The sequence below is a fragment of the Pavona decussata genome, unplaced genomic scaffold, assembly GCF_977016875.1.
Source record: "Pavona decussata unplaced genomic scaffold, jaPavDecu1.1 SCAFFOLD_138, whole genome shotgun sequence".
Classification (NCBI taxonomy): Eukaryota; Metazoa; Cnidaria; class Anthozoa; order Scleractinia; family Agariciidae; genus Pavona; species Pavona decussata.
In genome coordinates this window covers 368,135-386,187 of record NW_028145551.1, presented here as the reverse complement: position 1 = coordinate 386,187, position 18,053 = coordinate 368,135, and positions in this window count along the sequence as shown.

The following is an 18,053-nucleotide window of genomic DNA, read 5'->3' as shown; positions in this document are numbered from 1 at the left end:
CAACTACGTTCCGGGATATCTACTGAAAATCTACATTTGTAACCTCCTGTAAGCGGGCAACTCTTCTGTGCGGGTGTCGACCAAAACAGCTAAAGGCCAACATTATGACATAAGCATAACGTGATTTTTTCTCGAGGCCCGTCATATTTAAGTATTTAAGAACGGTTTGCTGTAAGGACCGACTAAGTGTATACAAAATAGAAAAAACCGATTTCCCCAAACTGTGCCAGAATAAAGGGCTTTAATAGTGAACTACTTCTAAAAATATAAGTTTCGTTTTGTTTAGAGCTTTATTTATTTTGGGGGAATTTTTTTTAAATTTTAACCATGGAGGCGGGCTAAAATCACGCCGAAGTAGGCACTTTTGTAGAAGCTCCCTTTTATACAAGGAGCCTTTTCTAGAAAAGATTAACCCAACAGAAGGAACAATTTTATTTTCTTAGATGACTAGTGGCGTTAAAGTTAAATAAAACGTAAACATGAATTTTTGACCAATTTTTTAAGTTGCGCCTTTTTACCGGTGATTATAACAACCTCATTTTGGCTAAATTCAAGGACAAAAAAAGCATTTTGGTACATCGCTTTGCCCTACGAAACTACACTCCGGGAAAACATAATCATTTCAACTAAACATTGATCGAATAAAAAGTTGGGGTAAATTAAACAGCGAGTTCTCAGAGCGTTTTCAAAACATGTCACTTCAGCAATTAAGAGCGACCTTTGACCTTTTATATCAAGGGGAAATATAAACGAGAGCTCATAAACCTTGACTTTCCTTCGCCGGAAGACGCTTACTTTTACTCTGCTGGCACATTTTGAGTACAGGAAAACTACATATTTGAATTTGAAGTTATGTACTAGCTATGAAAGATAATTTGAAAAGTAAAATCAGCAATTCAATTCGACTTTGCGTAGGCGGTTCCGATTTATCTACCACGAAATTGGGATTTTAAAGTCTGTTTACAACACAAATACGGCATCCACTACAAGGTAAACCTCATTCTACTGGATGATTAATAAATCCTTCTTGCCTTAAAAAATCTTCTCTTGACTAAAAAAAGACATAGCCTGCATTCATTGCAAAATTATTAAGCCGCCCGATCGCTAAACGATTCACCAAATAAAGCCACAGGAATCCCACTGTATAAAATTGTACAATACCGGACCGCACAGCTCTTTTTATTTATTTAACGGTGATTCGTTTTGCACTGTACTGTCCATTAATAATGAACTACCTTTATATGACAAACGTTGCGACTTGTCAGATCTCCGTGACATTTAGGAAACTGCGATAAAAATGGGAATGATATAGGCTAATTCCACATTGTGGCTGTACCCATTTTTTCTTTCTTGTGATCTTACCACTTGCTGCCAATCCAACGAAGTCTTAAGTGAAAAAAGATACAGAAATAGAAATAAATCCTTGCATCACAAACACGTAATAATTATAATGGAACGATAAACTTCAACCAAAGCTATAGATAGGGATACGGCGACTGTCTCGGGTGAGTAGTAATATGAGGTGCTACAACTACCACACCCCTTTACAAGATCTCTTAACACGGAAAGGGACTCTGCTTTGCGCCTTGGGTGGAATCCGTCTGTAGATGCCCCCAAAAAGCCGTTAGCATGTATAGATGATATTCCCTTCACCCCTCACACTGACGTTCGATGCCATGCCCATCCAATGGGAGCGGCACAGATCCTCTTATTTGAACGCCATCTGATACCAAATGTGTCCCGATGTGTCGGTGAAATAGTGAGCTCAAGTGGACTTTTGCTTTTCTCAAAAATGCCTTTGAAGGTAAAACAGTCAATTACTACAGGTACTTTACCTTGCTTTTTACCTTGGAAATTTTAACATATAGAAAATAGAATGCATTAATGTTTTATTCACCACCGCCCACATTTGTTGTTCCCCCCTCCGCCCCCGACCTGAATGAATTAATAAATTCAATTTCTCTTGTCACATACATTCGGTTCCTTATCTAATAAGTCACGTTCTCTTCTTATGAAACAAACAAGGCTATCATGCTCGTCCGTACATCTTTTGTGGTTTTAGGCAAAAAATCCTTCTTCACGGACTTAAGTATTGATGATCAGGGAAACTTTTCGCTTTGTATATTTATAAAGCAACAAGAAAGTATTTTGCCTTTACGTTTGCCGTAGCTTAGTTGTTTCGTGACTTTTAAGCAAGTTTTAATAAAATTAATTATTTTAAGCGTTTCGTAAACGTATCGAAAACATCGCAATGTTTACTAACGTTTGCGGCCTTTGACCTCTGTTAAGTTCGCTACAGAAGGGTTTTGGTTTAAAAATTACTCCTTAGAAGATGTTCAAGCTTTAAAGATAAACGAAAACTTACTGATCCGCGACGATTCTTGATATAAAAAACACCACATGTTCCCCTTACAATCTACCCATATTCACACACAGCCATAGATAAGCACCGCCGGTGGTCGTAGCCACCCACGATAAACTCCACTGTACAGTCAGCAAGTACAACGTGCAACGAACAAAAGAAGTTAGCTTTCGAGACACGGCGCTCTTTTCAATTTACGTGATCTTTAAGTAATTAAGATATTATATCTTGGTGTCCGAAAAGAAAAAAAAGGCGTTTTGAATTGACGTGTCATAGTAATACCGAAATATGTAAGTACACATCTCAGTACGAAATGTACTCCTGGCATTCCTGCGGTTTCATTAACTTGTTCTTTGGCTTGAGGCGTTCCGCGATCTCGGTCAATACACTTTTGCAATGAACACAGACCGCGTTTTTTAGGCAGGAAAAGATCTCTAAGGTAAGAAGGATTTATTAATCATTCAGTAGAATGAGGTTTACCTTGTAGTTGATGCCGTATTTGTATTGTAACAGGCTTTAAAATCGCAATTTCGTAGTAAACAAATCGGAACCGCCTACGCAAAGTCGAATTGAATTGCTAATTTTACTTTTCAAATTATCTTTCATAGCTAGTACATAACTTCAAATTCAATTGCGTAGTTTTCCTGTACTCAAAATGTTCCAGCAGAGTAAAAATAAGCGTCTTCCGGCGAAGGAAAGTCAAGGTTTATGAGCTCTCGTTTATATTTCCCCTCGATATAAAAGGTCAAGGGTCGCTCTTAATTGCTGAAGTGACATGTTTTGAAAACGCTCTGAGAACTCGCTGTTTAATTTACCCCAATTTTTTATTCAATCAATGTTTAGTTGAAATGATTATGTTTTCCCGGAGTGTAGTTTCGTAGGGCAAAGGGATGTACCAAAATGCTTTTTTGTCCTTGAATTTAGCCAAAATGAGGTTGTTATAATCACCGGTAAAAAAGCGCAACATAAAAAATTGGTCAAAAATTCATGTTTACGTTTTATTTAACTTTAACGCCGCTAGTCATCTAAGAAAATAAAATTGTTCCTTCTGTTGGGTTAATCTTTTCTAGAAAAGGCTCCTTGTATAAAAGGGAGCTTCTACAAAAGTGCCTACTTCGGCGTGATTTTAGCCCGCCTCCATGGGCAAACTTACATGAAACTTACATTTTTAGAGGTAGTTCACGAAGCCCTTTATTCTGGCAAAGTTTGGGGAAATCGGTTTTTTCTATTTTGTATACGCTTAGTCGGTCCTTACAGCAAACCGTTCTTAAGCGTGCCGTTGCATGGGGCAAGGAGTGTTGTCAATCAAAGAACTTAAGGTGACTCGACCGAGTTACTTTTTGGCGGTACCATCCTAATTTGAAGCTGTCTGGTATCCCCACCTTTACTTTTATCGTAAGTCTAACACATAGAATGGATAACATATAGATCAATCTACAATATAGCAAAAACATTTTGGCGATCGGAGTAAATGTCACGTGGTTATAGTGCCACGCCCCTTTGAGAATTCTACTGCTGCCGGCTTTTTTTCGTGAAAATCTCTCGGCTACACATAGTGCGCATTAGTGCCTTGCGCTTAACAGAATTTCACCAAAATCGCAAAGACCCAATTCGAGAAATTCAGCGCTTTTCAAATTTAGATCATAATTTATGTAAAAATGATAAGGAAACTTTTACACGATTATATCTAATAAACTATGAGATTTATTCCTTTATTTTGGGGATCTTTATGATAGATGGGTCCTTGCAAGTCAGCAAAAAGCTTTAGGGTCTTGTAAATGTGCGCGATTTCGAGCAATGCAGACATATAGAAATTATAGTTTTAGCTATTTGTTGACGTTTGTCATCGTTTAAGAGTCCTTCTCACAAGAAAAGCATTTTCTTAAAAATTCGTAGTTTTTTTTTTCCTTCAAATTTTTTCAGGGCCACAATTGATTAACTAACTAGCCGGATTCTGAATTTCATGGTCATTTAAAAAATGTGACCCTATCTTCTATAAGCACAAACTTGAATAAACATTGAAGATTTTTAGCTTTTTTGCTGAGTTTGTGCTTTTGGAGTTTTCTATTGTTTCGAGTCTGTCATGATACAGCATTTTTGTTCAGCACGCGTGCAATGACCACGCTTGGCTGACTTCCGAATGCTCACCAAGATATGATAATTAGTGTGAAAAAATAGAAGGGATTCCCGTCACGTAACGTCTCCAGCCAGCTGAGTGTACTTCATGCCGAGAATTAAAAACTCTAATAAGAAAATGGCCAGAATGAATGCTATTCGGGTGAGAAAGGAAGTTCACGGAGAAGAGATTGTGCTTCAGGTTCGGAAGTGTCCATTATTTTAAGAGTTATGTGAACATTATTGAGCTTCATGTCGGCCAAGTCATCCAAGCGTGGCCACTGCACGCGTGCTGAACAAGAATGCTGTATAATGACAGACTCGAAACAATAAAAACCTCCCAAAGCACCAACTCCACCAAAACGCTAAAAATCTTCAATGTTTACTGAAGTTTGGGCTTATAGAAGATAATGTCACAGTTTTTCAATGACCATGAAATTCAGAATCCAGGTAGTTAGTTAATCAATTGTGGCCCCAAAAAGGACTCTTAAACGCTGACAAACGTCAACAAATAGCTAAAACTATAATTTCTATGTGTTTGCATTGCTCGAAATCGCGCACATTAGTTAGCGTGTCGAAGTCAGGCAAACGTAAGCAAACGCCTCAGAGCAAGCGAGGCTGAATGTCAGCCAACGGTTGTAAATGCCGCGGCCGAGGATACACAAATCACCACATGAGTTAGCGCGTCGAAGTGACGCAGAACGTAAGCAAGCGCCTCAAAGCTTATTAAATTGCACAGGACACCTAATAATGTACAGAACCCCCAACACAAATTAGTGTTTGCGTTTTCTTACCTCGAACGCTAGCTTACAGTTTTTGTCTAGCCAATTGGAACGCAAATAGATGAGTCGATTAAACTTGTTATTCTCCCTAACCCATGGCTTTCGGCACTAGATATATTTCGGAACTACCGATGTTGTCCTTGGCAACAAGTGGGTGTACTATAAAGTAGTACAAGAAGGTGCACTATAAAGGTTGCAATGCAATCCCGTAATTTGTTATCATAAATATTCGAGGCGAGGACAAAATGAAAAGCCAGCATTTCCGCTTTTAGAAAAGGCGAAATTTACCACTGGGCAGATAAGAAGCTTGGGCCTGGGGTCTTCACCCGCCTCTCTTAGAGTAAGTTCACGTCTTAAGACCTGTTTAAGCGGTTTCAATATTTGACCAGCATTCGTTAAACAAGCGTTAAACGGAACTTGGGAAAACGTTGGACAAATGTGGAACGGGGTGTTCAAACGACTTCAATACCATTCAAGTGAAAACTAGAGATAAACTGGTCATATGCGCCCAGGGCTCAAATAATTCATGATATATTTAGTTGCTAAGAGAGTAGACCGATGCTATTATATTCAAGGCTTAGCGGTAACAATGTGGGGTTGTTCTCATGCACTCTTCAAATAGGTGGACTCGAAAGGGCGCCTTTCCCTCATAATCTTAATTCGAAAACCAAAAGAAAAGCCATCAACCAAAAAATTGTTTTAAAGCCGGAACATAACCGTGCAAAAGAAAATCAAGCCTGTCTTCCCTTACGGGGTGACCGGACTGCTGAGTAGAGGGAAGGGCTTGTTTGGCTCCAGGGTTGGCAGGGAGCGCGCGTTGCGAGCTAGGGGATGAACATTGACTTTCGCGGTGGGGTGAGCCACATTTGAAACAAATGTGGTCGAAGCGGCACCCACCACAAAATCGCCCGGCGTGAAATGCCTAACAAGTTCCTTCGGAAACGACTAACGGTTCCGAGAGCGCGTGGAGACCTTATCTGAGGGGACATGGGGTCGAGCACAAAAATTTGTCACTTTCCTTAGCCATAGTTCCCAATGAATAGTATCCCAGGGATATTGGTCGGGAGCTGGCTTTCTTATGTATCGAAACTGTTCGTCGTAAAATGACCAGTCACCTGGTTTGGACGCAATGTCCCTCACGACGTCACAGTATTTCATCAACTTAAGAGCATCAATAGGATATTTCTCTGCATAAATGGCGATAAAAGTATTAAAAGCTGATAACCCGTGACTAAGGTTATGAATCTTCTAAGGCGGCTGGCTAGGTTCTAGTGTCAACTGGGCCTGAGTAGAGGACTTTTTGAGGGAGTTAGGGACATGGAATAACGATCGGTATTTGGGAAACAATGAAAACATCCCGCTAAAATCAACATATTCGTTACCCCAAAATTTGCTTTAAGTTTTGGGTTAACCCTAGAGCCGAGAGCTATGGCTGTGCTTGAAAATGGCTGCTGAGGGGAACTCTGAGGCTGAGTACCTTGTGTGATAGCTGTGATATCCCCTTGAATGGCCTCACTGGAGGAACGCTCCCCATCACTTTCAACAGGAGGAATTAAAAATGCTCTGGGGTCTTGAACCAAGCTGTGGGTCCCCCGGGATCCCAATACTTGTTGTATCACCTGGAAAATAGGCTTATCTATAAAAGTTCTTTCATCAGAAACTAGATTACAGTAAAATAAAAATTAGCATCATCCGCGACGAAAATGAACTAAAACATTACCGTGTTAATTAGCCCCAGAAGAACTATCCAAACAAAAGAAAACAAAAACCCAAACGTAAGAATCCCTAACCCCCAAACAAGAAAGAAACTAAAACCCAAACGTTAGAATCCCTAACGGCCTAAACGTAAGAACACTAACCACCAAACGTAAGAATTACTAGCCCCGAAACGTAAGAAAACTAACCTCCAAACTTACGAATTACCAACCCCCAAAAGTAAGAAAAACTAACCCCCAAACGTAAGAATCATCAACCCTTAAATGTAAGAAAACTAACCCCCAAACGTAAGAAAACTAACCCTTAATCGTAAGAATCCCTAAAACCAAAACAAAAGAATCTCTAACCCCCAAACGTAAGAAAACGTACCAACAAACGTAAGAATCCCTAACCACCAAACGTAAGAACACTAACCCCCAAACCTAAGAGTTACTAACCTCCAAACGTAAAAAACTAACCCCCAAACGTAAGAATTAATAGCCCTCAAACGTAAGAAAACTTACCCCAAACGTATGAATTACTAACCCCCGAACGTAAGAAAACTAACCCTTAATCGTAAGAATCCCTAAAACCAAAACGTAAGAATCTCTAACCCCCAAACGTAAGAAAACTTACCAACAAACGTAAGAATCCCTAACCACCAAACGTAAAAAAAAAACCTCTAAACGTAAGAATTACTAACCCAAAAACGTGAGAAAACTATCCGTCCAAACATAAGAATTCCTAACCTTCAGAGGTAGGAATAACTAACCCCCAAACGTAAGAAAACTTACCAAAAAACGTATAAATCCCTAACCCGAACGTAAGAAAACTAACCCTCAAACGTAAGAATCCCTAACCCTCAAACGTAAGAATTACTAACCCCCAAACGTAAGAATTATAAACCCCCAAACGTAAGAAAAGTAACCCCCAAACGTAAGAATTACTAACCCCGAACGTAAGAAAACTAACCCCCAAACCTAAGAATCTCTAACTCCCGAACGTAAGAAAACTAACCCTCAAACGTAAGAAAACTAACCCCAAAAACGTAAGAATCCCTAACCCCCAAACGTAAGAAAACTAACCCTCCAACGAAAGAATTACTAACCCCCAAACGTAAGAATTACTAACCCCCGAACATAATAAAACTAACCCCCAAACGTAAAAAAACTAACCCCCAAATTTAAAAAACCCTAACCCCCAAAAGTAAGAAAACTTTGCAACAAACGTAATAATGTCTAACCCCCAAACGTAGGAATCCCTAGCCACCAAACTTAAGAAAACTAACCCCCAAACGTAAGAATCTCTAACTCCCAAACGTAAGAAAGGTTACAACAAACCGTAAGAATCCTTAACCCCCAGAAGTAAGAACACAAGCCCCCAAACGTAGGAAGTACTAACCCCCAAACGAGAGAATCCCGAGCCCCAAACGTAAAAAAACTAACCCCCAAACATAAGAATTACTCATCCCCAAACGTAAGAACACAAACCCCAAACGTAAGAATCCCTAACCCCGGAACGTAAGAAAGCTAACCCTTAAACGTAACAATCCCTAGCCCTATAACGTAAGAAAACTAACCCCTAAAGGTAAGAATTACTAGCCCCCAAACGTAAGGAAACTAACGCCCAAACGTAACAATCCCTAGCCCTATAACGTAAGAAAACTAACCCCCGAAGGTAAGAATTACTAGCCCCCAAACGTAAAGGAACTAACGCCCAAACGTAACAATCCCTAGCCCTGTAACGTAAGAAAACTAACCCCTAAAGGTAAGAATTACTAGCCCCCAAACGTAAGGAAACTAACGCCCAAACGTAAGAATTCCTAACCCCAGAACGTAAGAAAACTAACCCTCAAACGTAAGAAAACTAACCCTTAAAGGTAAGAATTACTAATTCCCAAACGTAAGAAAATTTACCAACAAACGTAAGAATCCCTAACCCCCGAACGTAAGAAAACTAACCCTCAAACGTAAGAAAACTAACCCCCAAACGTAAGAAAAGTAACCCTTAAACGTAAGAATTACTAACCCCCGAACGTAAGAAAACTAACCGCCAAACGTAAGAATCCTTAACCCCCAAACGTAAGAAAACTAACCCCCAAATTTAAAAAACCCTAACCCCCAAACGTAAAAATCTCTAACCCCCAAACGTAAGAAAACTTACCAACAAACGTAAGAATCCCTAACCCCCGAACGTAAGAAAACTAACCCTTAAACGTAAGAATTACTAACCCCCGAACGTAAGAAAACTAACCGCCAAACGTAGGAATCCTTAACCCCCAAACGTAAGAAAACTAACCCCCAAATTTAAAAAACCCTAACCCCAAACGTAAAAATCTCTAACCCCCAAACGTACGAAAACTTACCAACAAACGTAATAATGTCTAACCCCCAAACGTAGGAATCCTTAGCCACCAAACTTAAGAAAACTAACCCCCAAACGTAAGATTCCCTTACCCCGAAACTTAAGAAAACTAACTCCCAAACGTAAGAATCCCTAACTTCCAAAACTAAGAAAAGTTACAACAAACCGTAAGAATGCTTAACCCCCAGAAGTAAGAACACAAGCCCCCAAACGTAAGAATCCCTAACCCCAAACGTAAAAGAACTAACCCCTAAACGTAAGAATACAAACCCCAAACGTAAGAATCCCTAACCCTCAAACGTAACAATCCCTAACCCTTAAACGTAAGAAAACTAACCCCTAAAGGTAAGAATTACTAACCCCCAAACGCAAGAAATACTAACCCCCAAGCGTAAGAATCCGTAACCCCCGAGCGTAAGAAAACTAACCCCCAAACGTAAAAATCCTTAACCCCCAAACGTAAAAAAACTAACCCCCAAATTTAAAAAACTTTAACCCCCAAACGTAAAAATCTCTAACCCCCAAACGTACAAAAACTTGCCAACAAACGTAATAATGTCTAACCCCCAAACGTAGGAATCCCTAACCCCGAAACTTAAGAAAACTAACCCCCAAACGTAAGAATCTTTAACTTCCAAAACTAAGAAAAGTTACAACAAACCGTAATAATCCTTAACCCCCAGAAGTAAGAACACAAGCCCCCAAACGTAAGAATTACTAACCCCCAAACGTAAGAATCCCTAACTCCAAACGTAAAAGAACTAACCCCCAAACGTAAGAATCCCTAATTCCCAAGCGTAAGAAAACTAACCCTAAACATAAGAATCTCTATCCTCCAAACGTAAGAAAACTTTCCAACAAACGTAAGAATCCCTAACCCTCAAACATAAGAAAACTAACCCCCAAAAGGTAAGAATTACTAACCCTCAAAGGTAAGAAAACTAACGCCTAAACGTAAGAATCCCTATCCTCCAAACGTAAGTATTCCTAACCACCAAACGTAAAAAAAAAACCTCTAAACGTAAGAATTACTAACCCAAAAACGTGAGAAAACTATCCGTCCAAACATAAGAATTCCTAACCTTCAAAGGTAGGAATAACTAACCCCCAAAGGTAAGAAAACTTACCAAAAAACGTATAAATCCCTAACCCGAACGTAAGAAAACTAACCCTCAAACGTAAGAATCCCTAACCCTCAAACGTAAGAATTACTAATCCCCAAACGTAAGTAAACTAACCCCCAAACGTAAGAATTATTAACCCCCAAACGTAAGAAAAGTAACCCCCAAACGTAAGAATTACTAACCCCGAACGTAAGAAAACTAACCCCCAAACCTAAGAATCTCTTACTCCCGAACGTAAGAAAACTAACCCTCAAACGTAAGAATTCCTAACCCTCAAACGTAAGAAAACTAACCCCAAAAAAGTAAGAATCCCTAACCTCCAAACGTAAGAAAACTAACCCTCCAACGAAAGAATTACTAACCCCCAAACGTAAGAATTACTAACCATAAGAATTCTTAAACCCAGAAGTAAGAACACAAACCCCCAAACGTAAGAAGTACTAACCCCCAAACGTAAGAATCCCGAGCAAGAAACGTAAAAAAAACTAACCCCCAAACATAAGAATTACTCATCCCCAAACGTAAGAATCCCTAACCCCCGAACGTAAGAAAGCTAACCCTTAAACGTAACAATCCCTAGCCCTCTAACGTAAGAAAGCTAACCCCTAAAGGTAAGAATTACTAGCCCCCAAACGTAAGGAAACTAACGCCCAAACGTAACAATCCCTAGCCCTCTAACGTAAGAAAACTAACCCCTGAAGGTAAGAATTACTAGCCCCCAAACGTAAAGAAACTAACGCTCAAACGTAACAATCCCTAGCCCTGTAACGTAAGAAAACTAACCCCTAAAGGTACGAATTACTAGCCCCCAAACGTAAGGAAACTAACGCCCAAACGTAAGAATTCCTAACCCAAGAACGTAAGAAAACTAACCCTCAAACGTAAGAATCAATAACTCACAAACGTAAAAAAACTAACCCCTAAAGGTAAGAATTACTAACCCCCGAAACGTAAGAATTACTAACCCCCGGACGTAAGAAAACTAACCCTTAATCTTAAGAATCCCTAACCCCCAAAGGTAAGAATCCCTAATTCCCAAGCGTAAGAAAACTAACCCTCAACATAAGAATCTCTAACCCCCAGACGTAAGAAAACTTTCCAACAAACGTAAGAATCCCTAACCCTCAAACATAAGAAAACTAACCCCCAAAAGGTGAGAATTACTAACCCCTAAAAGTAAGAAAACTAACGCCCAAACCTAAGAATCCCTAACCCCCCAGGCGTAAGTATTCCTAAACTTCAAACGTAAGAAAACTAACCCCCAAACTTAAGAAAAACTAACCCTTCAAAGATAAGAATCCCTAACCCCCAATTCGTAAGTATAACTAACTCCCAAATATAAGCAAAACTAACCCCTAAACGTAAGAAGGCATAACCCAAAAACGTAAGAATCCCAAAGCCCCAAACGTAAAAAAACTAACTCCTAAACAAAAGAATTACTAACCCCCAAACTTAGGAAAAACTAACCCCCAAACGTAAGAAATACTAACCCCCAAGCGTAAGAACTTTAACCCCCAAACGAAAGAAAACAAAAACCCAAACGTAAGAATCCCTAACCCCCAAACGAAAAAAAAAAATAAAACCCAAACGTAAAAAATCCCTAACCCCAAACAAAAGAACACTAACCCCCTAACGTAAAAATTACTAGCCCCAAAACGTAAGAAAACTAACCCCCAAACGTAAGAATTACTAGCCCCAAAACGTAAGAAAACTAACCCCCAATCGTAAGAATCCCTAGAACCCCAGAATGTAAAAATCCCCAACCCCGAAACGTAAGAAAACTAACCTCCAAACCTAAGAATTACCAACCCCCAAACGTAACAATCCTCACTCCCCAAACGGAAGAAAACGTTCCCCTTAAACGTAAGAAAACAAACCCCCAAACGTAAGAAAACTTACCCTTAATAGTAAGTATCCCTAAAATAAAAACGTAAGAATCTCTAACCCCCAAACGTTAGAAAACTAAAACCCAAACGTAAGAATCTCTAACCCCTAAACGTAAGAAAACAAACCTTAAAAGGTAAGAATTACTAACACAAAAACGTAAGAAAACTATCCGTTTAAACATAAGAATCCCTAACCTTCAAACGTAAAAATAACTAACCCCTAAAGGTAAGAATATCTAATTCCCAAACGTAAGAAAACTTACCAACAAACGTAAGAATCCCTAACCCCCCGAACGTAAGAAAACTAACCCTTAAACGTAAGAATTACTAACCCCCGAACGTAAGAAAACTAACCGCCAAACGTAGGAATCCTTAACCCCCAAACGTAAGAAAACTAACCCCCAAATTTAAAAAACCCTAACCCCAAACGTAAAAATCTCTAACCCCCAAACGTACGAAAACTTACCAACAAACGTAATAATGTCTAACCCCCAAACGTAGGAATCCTTAGCCACCAAACTTAAGAAAACTAACCCCCAAACGTAAGATTCCCTTACCCCGAAACTTAAGAAAACTAACTCCCAAACGTAAGAATCCCTAACTTCCAAAACTAAGAAAAGTTACAACAAACCGTAAGAATGCTTAACCCCCAGAAGTAAGAACACAAGCCCCCAAACGTAAGAATCCCTAACCCCAAACGTAAAAGAACTAACCCCTAAACGTAAGAATACAAACCCCAAACGTAAGAATCCCTAACCCTCAAACGTAACAATCCCTAACCCTTAAACGTAAGAAAACTAACCCCTAAAGGTAAGAATTACTAACCCCCAAACGCAAGAAATACTAACCCCCAAGCGTAAGAATCCGTAACCCCCGAGCGTAAGAAAACTAACCCCCAAACGTAAAAATCCTTAACCCCCAAACGTAAAAAAACTAACCCCCAAATTTAAAAAACTTTAACCCCCAAACGTAAAAATCTCTAACCCCCAAACGTACAAAAACTTGCCAACAAACGTAATAATGTCTAACCCCCAAACGTAGGAATCCCTAACCCCGAAACTTAAGAAAACTAACCCCCAAACGTAAGAATCTTTAACTTCCAAAACTAAGAAAAGTTACAACAAACCGTAATAATCCTTAACCCCCAGAAGTAAGAACACAAGCCCCCAAACGTAAGAATTACTAACCCCCAAACGTAAGAATCCCTAACTCCAAACGTAAAAGAACTAACCCCCAAACGTAAGAATCCCTAATTCCCAAGCGTAAGAAAACTAACCCTAAACATAAGAATCTCTATCCTCCAAACGTAAGAAAACTTTCCAACAAACGTAAGAATCCCTAACCCTCAAACATAAGAAAACTAACCCCCAAAAGGTAAGAATTACTAACCCTCAAAGGTAAGAAAACTAACGCCTAAACGTAAGAATCCCTATCCTCCAAACGTAAGTATTCCTAAACCCCAAACGTAAGAAAACTAACCCCCAAACTTAAGAATCCCTAACCCCTAAACGTAAGAAAACTAACCACCCAAAGGTACGAATCCCTAACCCAAAAACGTTTGAGGGTTAGTAATTCTTATGTTTAGGGGTTAGATTTCTTATAATTGGGGGTTAATAATTATTACGTTTGAGGGATAGATTTCTTACCTTTGGTGTTCAGTAATTCTTACATTTGGGGGTTAGATTTCTTACGCATTGGGGTTATAAATTCTGACGCTCGGGGGTTAGATTTCTTACGTTTGGAAGCTGGTAATTCTTACGTTTGGGGGTTAGATTTCTTACGTTTGGGGTTAGTAATTCTTACCTTTGGGGGTTAGATTTCTTACGTTTGGGGTTTAGTAATTTTTACGTTCGGATGTTAGATTTCTTACGTGTTGGGGTTAGGTTTGTTACGTTTGGTTGTTATAAATCCTTACGTTTGGGGGTTAGATTTCTTACGTTTGGGGATTAGTAATTCTTACGTTTGGGGGCTAGATTTATTACGTTTGGGGGTTACAATTTCTTACGTTCGGGGGTTAGATTTCTTACGTTTGGGTGTTAGATTTCTTGCGTTTGGGGGTTACAAATCCTTACGTTCATGGGTTAGATTTCTTACGTGTGGGGGTTATAAATCCTTATGTTCTTGGGTTAGATTTCTTACGTTTCGGGGTTACAAATCCTTACGTTCGGGGGTTATAAATCCTTACGTTCAGGGGTTAGATTTCGTACGTTTGCGGATTATAAATCCTTACCTTTCGGTGCTAGATTTCTTACCTTTGGGGGTTATAAATCCTTCCCTTTGGGGGTTTTAAATCCTTACGTTCTGGGGTTAGATTTGTTACGTTTGGGGGCTGGTAATTCTTACGTTTGGGGGTTAGTAATTCTTACGTTTGGAAGTTAGATTTCTTACGTTTGGGGTTTAGTAATTTTTACGTTCGGATGTTAGATTTCTTACGTGTTGGGGTTAGATTTGTTACGTTTGGTTGATATAAATCCTTACGTTTGGGGGTTATAAAACCTTATATTCGGGGTTTAGATTTCTTAAGTTTGTGGGTTATAAATCCTTACGTTTATTGGTTAGATTTTTTATTTTTGGGTGTTATAAATCCTCACGTTCGGGGGTTAGAATTCTTACATATGGGGGTTAGATTTCTTAAGTATGGGGGGTTATAAATTGTTACGTTCGGGGGTTAGATTTTTTACGTTTGGGGGTTAGTAATTTTTTCGTTTGGGGGTTAGATTTCTTACGTTTCAGGGTTAGAAATTCTTACGTTTGGGGGTTAGATTTCTTACGTTTGGGAGTTAATAATTCTTACGTTTGGGGGTTAGATTTCTTACGTTTGGGGTTAGTAATTCTTACGTTTGGGGGTTAGATTTCTTACGTTTGGGGATTAGTAATTCTTACGTCTGGGGGTTAGATTTATTACGTTTGGGGGTTACAATTTCTTACGTTCGGGGGTTAGATTTCTTACGTTTGGGGGTTAGATTTCCTACGTTTGGGGGTTACAAATCCTTACGTTCATGGGTTAGATTTCTTACGTTTGGGGGTTATAAATGCTTATGTTCTTGGGTTAGATTTCTTATGTTTGGGGGATATAAATCCTTACGTTCAGGGGTTAGATTTCTTACGTTTGGGGATTATAAATTCTTACCTTTCGGTGTTAGATTTCTTACCTTTGGGGGTTATAAATCCTTCCGTTTGGGGGTTTTAAATCTTTACGTTCTGGGGTTAGATTTCTTACGATTGGGTTAGAAATCCTCATGTTCGGGGGTTAGAATTCTAACCTTTGGGGGTTAGATTTGTTACGTTTGGGGGTCTTAAGTTCTTTCGTTCTGGGGTTAGATTTCTTTTGTTTGGGGGTTCTAAATCCTTACGTTCCTGGGTGAGATTTCTTAGGTTTGGGAGTTAGATTTCTTACGGTTTGGGGTTATAAATCCTTTCCTTCGGGATTAGATTTCTTACATTTGGCGGTTATAAATCCTTACGCTTAGATGTTCGATTTCTTACGTTTGGGGGTTATAAATGCTTACCTTCTGGGTTGTATTTCTTACGTTTGGGGTTATAAATCCATAAGTTCGGGGGTTAGATTTCTTACGTTTAGGGGTTATAAATCCTTACGTTCGGGGGTTAGATTACGTTTTGGGGTTAGATTTCTTATACTTTCGGGAATTGTATTTCTTACGTTTGGGCGTTATAAATCCTTACTTTCGGGGTTAGATTTTTTACGTTCCAGAGTTATAAATCCTTAAGTTCGGAGGTTAGATTTTTTACTTTGGGGGTTAGACTTCTCATATTCTCAGGTTATAAATCCTTACGTTTAGTGGTGAGATTTCATACGTTTTGGGGGTTATGAATCCTTACGTTTGGGGGCTAGATTTCTTACGATTATGGGTTAGACTTCTTACGTTTGGGGGTTATAAATCCTTACGTTCGGTCGTTAGATTTCTTAAGTTTGGGGGTTAGATTTCTTACGTTTAGGGGTTATAAATCCTCTTATGTTTGGGGGTTAGATTTCTTACTTTTGGGGGTTATAAATCCTTACGTTTTGTGGTTAGCTTTCTTACGTTCGGGGGTTATAAATCCTTACGTTTGGGCGTTTTAAATCCTTCTTTCGAAGGATAGATTTCTTACGTTCGGGAGTTAAATTTCCTACGTTTTGGGGCTATAAATCCTCACGTTTGGTGGTTAGCTTTCTTACCTTTGGGGGTTATAAATCCTTACGTTTGGGGCTTAGATTTCTTACGTTTGGGCGTTTTAAATCCTTCTTTCGAAGGATAGATTTCTTACGTTCGGGAGTTATAAATCCTATCGTTCGGGGGTTAGATTTCCTACGTTTTGGGGTTATAAATCCTTACGTTCAGGGGTTAGATTTCCTACGTTGGGGGTTATAAATCCTTACGTTCGGGGGTTAGATTTCTTACCTTTGGGGTTTATAAATCCTTACGTTCGAGGGTTAGATTTCGTACGTTTGGAGGTTATAAATCGTTACGTTCGGGGGTTATATTCCTTACGTTTGGTGGTTATAAATCCTTACGTTTGGGGGTTAGATTTCTTACGTTTGGGGGTTAGATTTCCTACGGTTGGTGTTATAAATCCTTACGTTCGGGTGGTAGATTTCTTACGTTCGTGGGCTAGATTTCTTACATTTGGGGGTTATAAATCCTTACGTTCGGGGGTTAGATTTCTTACCTTTTGAGGGTTAAAAATCCTTACGTTTGGGGGCTAAATTTGTTACGTTTAAAGGTTAGATATTTTACGTTTGTGGGTTATAAATCCTTACGTTTGGGGGTTAGATATCTTATGTTTAGGGGTTATAAATCCTTACATTGGGGCGTTAGATTTCTTAAGTTTGGGGGTTGGATTTCTTACGTTTGGGGGTTATAAATCCTTATTTTCGGGGGTTAGATTTCTTACGTTTGGAGGTTATAAATCCTTTCTTTTGGGGGGCTAGATTTTTTACGTTTGTGGGTTTTAAATCCGTACGTTCATGGGTTAGATTTCTTACGTTTGTGCGTTATAAATCCATACGTTCCAGGGTTAGGTGTCTTACGCTTCGGGGTTATAAACCCTTACATTTGGGGGTAGATTTCTTATCTTTGGGGGTTATAAATCCTTACGTTTTGGGGTTAGATTTCTTACGTGTGGGGTTATAAATCCTTACGTTCGGGGGTTGGATTTCTTACGTTTGGGGGTTAGATTTCTTACGTTTGGGGGTTATAAATCCTTACGTTCGGGGGTTGTATTTCTTACGTTTGGGGGTTGTAAATCCTTACGTTCGGGGGTTAGCTTTCTTACGTTTGGGCGTTATAACTCCTTATGTTCGGGGGTTAGATTTCTTACGTTTGGGGTTTATAAATCCTTACGTTCGGGGGCTAGATTTCTTGCGTTTTCTTACGTTTGGGGGTTATAAATCCTTACGTTCGGGGGCTAGATTTCTTGCGTTTGGGGGTCAGATTTCTTACGTTTGGGGGTTATAAATCCTTACGTTCGGGGGTTCGATTTCTTGCGTTTGGGGGTCAGATTTCTTACGTTTGGAGTTATAAATCCTTACGTTCGGGGGTTAGATTTCTTCCCTTTGTGGGTTAGGAATTCTTATGTTCGGGGGTTAGATTTTTTACTTTTGGGGGTGATAAATCCTTACGTTCTTGGGTGAGATTTCTATGTTCGGGGGTTAGATTTCTTATGTTTGGGGGTTAGTTTTCTAACGTTTGGGGGTGAAAAATCCTTACGTTTGGGGGTTAGGTAC